We start from the raw sequence: 8,016 nt of genomic DNA on the forward strand, positions 1-8,016 counted from the left end.
TGTATAATGGGAGAAAAGTAGTGGCGTGTTGATTTTAAAAACAATCCGTGCCCTATTCATAATTTTACTGAAACCTTTTAGCTCTTTTATCTATAACCTAATAATGTAGCACATGAACCTCCTTCCCTAAGAATCCCCTGATGATTTAATTCCTTTCTTAACTAACTTTCTCCATTAATAATCTCACCAGACGTGTACTAGACACTCTCATGGATGTGTACGTGTGTGTGTGTGTGTGTGTGTGTGTGTGTGTGTGTGTATGTGTGTGTGTGTGTGTAAACTTTATCTGGTTTTCTCCTGCCCTGGAGCCTGCTAGGGCTGGGAAATTGCTGGTTTTAAGGGTCTATATGACTGAGAACATTTGTAATGGGAGGGACAAGGAAGAACAATGTAGAACTAAGAATAATGTAGAAAGAGGAGGATAAGTGGAACAATGAGAAATGATGGATTGAAGAGAGAAAAATAAAGAATGGATAGACAGAACCTGTTGTGAGTAAACTTCTTTACCCTCAGATTTTTAGCCCCCCTCCTTTAGCTACTCATGGCATCTTTAATTAAAAACAAGGCTCACTAAACTCTTCAGAACTTGCTGGCAGCTTCATGGGTTAGAGAATCTCTTTTCCTCAGTCCTTCCTACTTATATGACCTAAGAAAGGGGCCTTGTGGGTCTTGTACATTTTGGGGACTCTCTGAGACTTGTGAGTTGGTTACCTCCTAAGGTTTAAAAGAACCACTTTCCAGAATTGAATTTTTCAATTTAAAGAAAATCGTCATACCACCTTGCTTGGGATGGAACTCAGTCTTTAAGCAACTGAGTTATCTTCCCAGTCTCTCAAATATCTTCTCTGTGATATACAATGCTGGGACAACCCAGCCTGCAAAGTTCCATAACCACCCAACATAAAATCTCAGTTCTCCACAGGCATTCTCCCTCCCCAGCTTTATTTACTTCTTCTCTTGTAAACAGAGACTGTTTATTCATTTCTTGGCCACCCAGACCCAAAATAATCACACAGAAACTGTACTAATTACAACATTGCTTGACTGATATCATATGCATATTTCTGGCTAACTCTTATATCTTGAATTAACCCATTTCTATTCATCTGTGTATCACCATGAGGCTGTTGCCTACTGGGCAAAGTTCCGGTGTCTGTCTCCTTCAGCAGCTACATGGTGTCTCTTTGGCTCCACCTACTTCCTCTCTATATCTCTGTTTGGATTTCCTGGCTGACTTTGCTCTTGTAAGTCATTGGCTAGAACAGCTTTATTCATTAACCAATGGTAATAAAACATATTCACAGCATACAGAGGGGATCCCACATCATCTCCCCTTTTCTGCCTAATTAAAATGGAATGTTTTAACTTTAACATAGTAAAATTGCATACAACAAAACAGGTACAAGCAAGAATTATAGTTATAATATTTTGTTTATTTGTATTTGGCAAAGTAAGAAAAATACTCTATCATCTATCCTATCATTGTGAGTCTAAAGTTTTATATATAATTTATCTTTTATCATAACTAAAGAGAATTATATCTATCTGTCTTCAACTCATCAAAGACTCCAGAAGGATATAATATTACCTAAGTAAACAGAAAGTACACTGTAAGCAACTTCCAAAAATCTAGAATTGACAGAGACATCTTGCTGCCTGGACAGTCACCCAAAGTTCTTCTGCAACATTGGGGCACCCATATTCAGCCTATAGGCCTGTAGTAGCCAGAATACTTTTCCATGAAGCAGAAAATTTGAAGATCTGTTCTGTCTTGTAATGGCAAAGTCCATCAGTTGCTTTCTTCTCTGTCCGCAGAATGTCTGGTAGTTTCCTCTGCCAACCAGAAACCCTGAAGGTTAGTGAGTGGTACAATACTTGCTGGGCATGCAGAAAGCTCTGGTTCAGTTCCCAGCACTAGGAAAGATATAAAAAGAACATACCCATTAGAATCAATTAAGTAAAACATCAACCTCTACAGGTGGGTTGGTGAGTTGAAAAAGAGATTGAAGTCATATTTAATATAAATTATTTTTGTTTGGCTTTGAGGAAAAATGCAAGCTAAAAATTACAGGGTGAGCTTTGTAAGATATAAGAAATAATGTTCCATTTATTGAGCATGAAGTCAATTCAGGTCCTGCTTCAGACAGACAGATCCTTGGACAGACAGATAGCAGACCCTTATTCACCTCTGGTTATTTACTTTATTTTATGTGCATAAGTGTTTTATGTGGATATGTATGTATACATTTTGACACATGTATGATTGGTGCCCAGAGTGCAGAAGAAGGTTTGGGATCCCCTGAAATTGGAGTCACGGATTTTTGTGAGTCGCCATGTGGGTACTGGGAGCTGATCTTTGGTTCTCTGCAAGAACAGCCAGTTCTTCACCACTAAGTCATCTCTCCAGCCCTTACTTTTATTTTGTGTGTGTGTGTATGTGTGTGTGTCTTTCTGTCTACCATGCGTACACAGTGCCTACAGAGGTCAGAATAGGACACTGGATCCTCTGGAGTTGGCTATGAGCCCTCCAGTGAGGGTGTTAGGAGCTGTACTCAGGCCCTCCACATGAGCAGCAAACATTCTTAACCACTGAGCCATCTCTCCTGTTCTGCCCTCAGCTGTCTTTGGCGTTTCTTTAATGATACAGGTTTAAGACTCAAGAGTTACAAAATCCCAAGTTGTCTCCTACATAAGGCCAGCCTTATAGTTGTCTGTATCTGAACCATATCCAAGACACACAAAGATCATGAGATGCGATCATTCCCAGGCAGACATTTCCATGACTGTTCTGGTAAAGGTTTGATGTTGACTTTGGAAACAAAGCTGCCCTGTTTGCCGATGGCTGTGATGTAAATAGTCAGACTTTGATGGATGCCAGTTTACCGGGGTATTCTGGTTTTACACTATCTCTGTGAAAAGTACCATAACAAAAGCAACTTAGAAGAGGAAAGAGTTTATTTCAGCTCACAGGCTATAGTTCCTCACTGAGGGAACTGTCAAGGCAGGAACCCAAGGAGGAACTTGAAGGAAAAACCATGGAGGAACAGTTTCTTCCCTTGCTCATGGTCGGCCAGGACCACCTGTCTAGGGAATAGTGCTTCACCACAACAACCTGGGCCCTCTATCTACATCAAGACAATCCCTCACAGAGATGTCCAGAGGCAAATCTAGTCTAGACAATTCCTCAATTAAGACCCCTTCTTAGGTGACTCTAGGCTATGTCAAGTGCCAACAGGAAAAGCTGTTAACTCACAGGGTACGCAGTTGGGATGAGATATGCAGTTTGTTGGGATGGGTAATTTTGATTGTCAAGTTGTTTGAATTAAGAAACACCCAGAGGGTCTGGAGAGATGGCTCAGTGGTTAAGAGCACTGACTGCTCTTCGGGGGACCCACGTTAAATTCTTAGCACCCATACAGTGGCTCACAGCCATCTGTAACTCCAGTTCTAGGGGATCTGATGCCCTCTTCTGGCTTCGACAGGCACCAGGCATATACATCACTCAGTGACATATATGCAGGCGAAACACTCATGCATTTTTAAATTGAAAAAAAAATTCTAGGGGAACTGGCGGTACTGCTCAGTTGGTAATAATAGATGTCTCAGATAACAAGGTAAACAGCTCCTGATGAATGACACCTGAGGTTGACCTCTGATCTCCACACCCCTCACTTACCACATGCTTGTGCATGCCCCTGGGTTGAAACATTCTACCCTGGTAGAAGGCCCCTTAAGGCTCAGGAAGTTATAAATTAAAACATTCCCTCTGTCCTACTTGGCTTTTTGTCAACTTGACATGAATTAGAGTAATCTTGGAGATTGCCTTGGGCAAGCCTGTGGTGTATGTTCTTGATTGCCACCAAGAGCACAGTTGATGGGCATTGGTCCTAGGGTGTGTAAGAAAGCAAAGTGAGCAAGCCAAGAGGAGCAAGCATGTAGGTGGCACTCCTCCATGGTGTCTGCCTCAGTTTTGGCCATAAGCACCCACCCTGACTTCCTTTAATGATGAACTATGCTGTGGAAGTGTAAATAAACTCCAAATAAACCCCTTCCCTCCCAAGCTGCTTTTGGTCATGATCTTTATCAGAGCAATAGGAACCCTGACTAAGACAAAAGCTGGTACCACAGTTGGGATATTGCTGTGACAGACCAGACTATGCTTTGGGGCAGATTGTGGAAGGACTTTGGAACTTTGAATTAGAAAAGCCACTGATGTTCAGAGCATAATGACCTATTGTAGAGACTTAGAAGATGAGGTCAAGAGCAGCGCAGGCTGTGAGGCCGGCTTGTGAGACTTCAGAGGTGTAACACGAGGGCCGGCTTGTTGGGGTTTATGTCCTGCCCAGTTCCCACAGCCCGTAAGCCCCAAAGAAAGTCACACAGAGAGTGTACATTAGGTTACAAACTGATTGGTCCATTAGCTCAGGCTTCTTATTAGTTCTTATAACTTATATTAACCCATTATCCTTATCTATGTTAGCCACATGGCTCGGTACCTTTCTCAGTGGGATAGGTCACATCCTGCTTCTTCGGTGGTCTGGGAAGGACTGGAGTTAGAGCTTCCTTCTTCCCAGAGTTCTCCTGTTCTTCCTGCCCCACCTCTACTTCCTGCCTGGCCAATCAGTGTTTATTTAAAACATGATTGACAGAATACAGACAATTCTCCCATACCACAGAGGGATGTTTCAGAGGCTCTTAAAAACTCTTGTTTGGACTAATTGGTATTTTTAATTGAGATTCTGTGATTCTGGTCAGATGGGGGCGAATCTGTGATTAATAAGAGACCAGAAACACGTGAAATCTTTTCTTTCCTGGAACAATGGTGCTGATGGGTTGGAGCTGAAGAATCAGCTGTGGTTAAGCGAGCATCGCTGAGGTGAAGTCTTCTGGGAGATGTTTCCTCAGGGTCAGCACACAATGGTTCAGAGAGAGGGTCAAGGCTGTATCTTGTGCTGGCAGCTAAACTTGGTGATGTGTGAAAGTTCGCCGGGCGGTACTGGTCTTGAAGACATGAAGAGGTCATGGAGAGCACCTACAGCTTCGCCCTGTGTGGCAAAGCTGGAGCCCCCGAAAAGAGGCCAGAGAAGGTGCAACTCTGGTCTGCGGCAGAAGCTCCAGTATTTGAGGGGCCATGGTGAGAAGCTGAGGCTCGGCACCATGCAGCAGAGTCGCCCAAGAGAGCTGAGGAGAGTCCCAGAGGAGGCTCTTGGTGAAGGCGAAGCCCTGCTGCAGTACAGACCTGTGCGTTTTGGAGACGGAGACCAGCAGGTGTGGAGTGGAGCCGGTCTGGGGCTAGAATGCGAACTTTGAGGTTGTGGCTGGCAGAGCCAGGGGAGCAGAACTGCTCAAGCCCTTCGAGTCCAGAAGTGAGTCCTAGACCACTGACGGGTACTCGAGTGGAAAAAAGAAATAAAAAGGAGAATGTGGCTGTTTTAGGTACGGTGGAGGAGAAGGTTTACTGTAGATGAGACCTCCCTCTTATCCACACTATCTACGTAGTCAGAGGCAGGAACGTTTGGGAGAGTCCAGAGTGGACGGGATCAGACTGAGCTGTGCCACGTGAGGAGGAGAGGGGGTTGGGAGAAGAGAGAGAGGGGGAACCGGCGCAGCAGCTAGGAGGCCCAAAGGTACACAGAGAATGGGTAAACAAAATGCTGGGTTGTATAGGGATGGGCAGGGCTGCGGAATTCAGGGTAGGGGCAGGCTATGCCAGCCAGGAGGGCCCTGTAAAACTGAGGGATGCTGGGAGAATCTGCTGTCCAGCATCTACTTTGTCATGTTAAATATGCACCTCAGCCATTTGTCCCAAATTTGAAACTTAATAACCCTGAGCTTGCCACTGTTGGACTTCGGGTTTGATTTGATTTGACTGTGACTGTGCCCTGGCTCTTCCCTCACGGAGTAAGAAAGTATTTAACTTTTTTTAAACAGACGCCTACAGTTAAAAGACTTTGATGTAGTAGAGAGAGAAAGTGAATATTTTGAAAAGATTGAACTTTTAAAGTGTTTGAATTTTTAAAGACTGTGGAGGTTTTATAAGTTGGGACGTTTGTATAGTTATAGTGGCATTAATATGCGCTCTTGGTGACAAACATGAAAGGAAGCCTTATGGTTTAATAGTGATGCATCAAGGTGCTAAGTAAGGGGTCGCCCTCCGTGGAGGCTGAAGCAATGACTCAGTGGTTAAGAGCTAATCTTGCTCGTGCTAAAGACCCAAGCGAGGTTCTCAACACCCAGACAGGGCAGCTGGGAACTGCCTGTAACTCCAGCTCTAGGAATCCAACACCTATGGCCTCTTTGGTGTTCGTAGGCATCTGCATGAATTCATAAATTCTGACTTCACACACACACACACACACACACACACACACACACACACACACACGAGAGAGAGAGAGAGAGAGAGAGAGAGAGAGAGAGAGAGAGAGAGAGTTAAAAATAAGCCAGCCAGATGTGGTGCACACCCCTTTAATCCCACTGCTTGGGAGGCAGAGGCAGACAGAGCTCTGTGAATTCAAGGGCAGTCTGGTCTACATAGCCGGTTCTAGGCCACCCAAGAATGCATAGTAGATCCTGTCTAAAATAAAATGATTATTTTTGAATTACATGTACATTCTTTCCAGGAAGGAAAGGTATGGAATACTCATGAAACTCTAAAAGTAAACAAATGTCACATGTCTGGCTAGGCTAAAATTCCCAAGATTTACAAGGCTCCTCTCCAAGGTTATAGCAACAAGGGCTGAAGGGGGATTCTCCCACCTGCCCAGCTGCCTACCAGCCATGGACAGAGATCCAGGGCTGCGGTGTTCGTGAGCCCAGCCATGCTCGAGGGGCTTTGTCATGATCCCACTGCCTCCGTGTTGTCCCTGCTCATGTAAGGAACCTCCAATGCTCCACTGGGCTAGCAAGCTGGACTTCCGTGTGATTGTTGATCTGTCATTGGTTTCCTCCTCCCCCTCCCTCATGCCCTCCCCTCCCCTTCCCTCCCTCCTCCTCCACTGAACTGTGGGAAGGCTGCATTTGCCCCTCTATGCCTTCCTTACCAGGATGGTTGTCCACATCCCCTAAACTGTGAGCTTAAATAAACTAATCCCTCAAGTGGTGCATACCACCTATTCTGTCGCAGCAAACAGAAAATGGACAGATAGGATGCAATATACACAAATGGCTGCAAGTGATAGCTATCAGCTTAACTGTAAATGCCATTGTATGGACTGATTTATTAAAATTTATTTATTTGTGTGTGTGTGTGTGTATTCACACCATGTGCATGCATTGCCTGCAGCAACCAGAAGACAGCATCAGATCTTCTGAACTGGAGTTACAGGCAGTTGTGAGCCACCAGGTGGGTGCTGGGAATTGAACTCAGGACCTCTGCAAGAGCAGCCAGTGCTCTTAACCGCTGAACCATCTCTCCAGCCATTTTGTTTTATTTTTCAAATTACTTCACTATAAATTTATTGTCACTTGAATCTAACAATGGTTGTGTTTACCAACCAGTTCTTAAGGGCCGGAGGCCTCTCCAGTTGTTTCCATAATCATGAGTGGGCACTGCCCCTCAGCCTAGCTGAGTGGCCTTTTTATTCACAGGAACTGCACTTGGCTTTTGTGGTGTTTACTATTTCCTGTGGGCAGCCCACTGCTGGAATGCAGGTTGAACAAGCAGGGATTTGGGGTGGACTTTTGACCTTCTCTTCCCAGCTGCTAGATTGAGGACTGCTGCACAATGGGCGTCCAAAATAGACAAGGGACTGCTCACAGTAGATGCTCAGTAAATATGAGAGAGAGGGAGAGAGAGAAAGGGAGAGGGAGAGAGAGAGAGAGAGAGAGAGAGAGAGAGAGAGAGAGAGAAAGAGAGAGAGAGATTCGTGACATAACAGTCTTGGGAAGTTAGGGATGGCTTGCCTGAGGCCAGCAAATCTATATCACACTATTAGCTATCTCTGTATCACACTCATGACTCTATGTCTGAGGGAGGAGGGCTGGGCCTGGATCCCTGGGTCTGAGGGAGGAGGC

The sequence above is a fragment of the Microtus ochrogaster genome, unplaced genomic scaffold, assembly GCF_000317375.1.
Source record: "Microtus ochrogaster isolate Prairie Vole_2 unplaced genomic scaffold, MicOch1.0 UNK14, whole genome shotgun sequence".
Lineage (NCBI taxonomy): Eukaryota > Metazoa > Chordata > Mammalia > Rodentia > Cricetidae > Microtus > Microtus ochrogaster.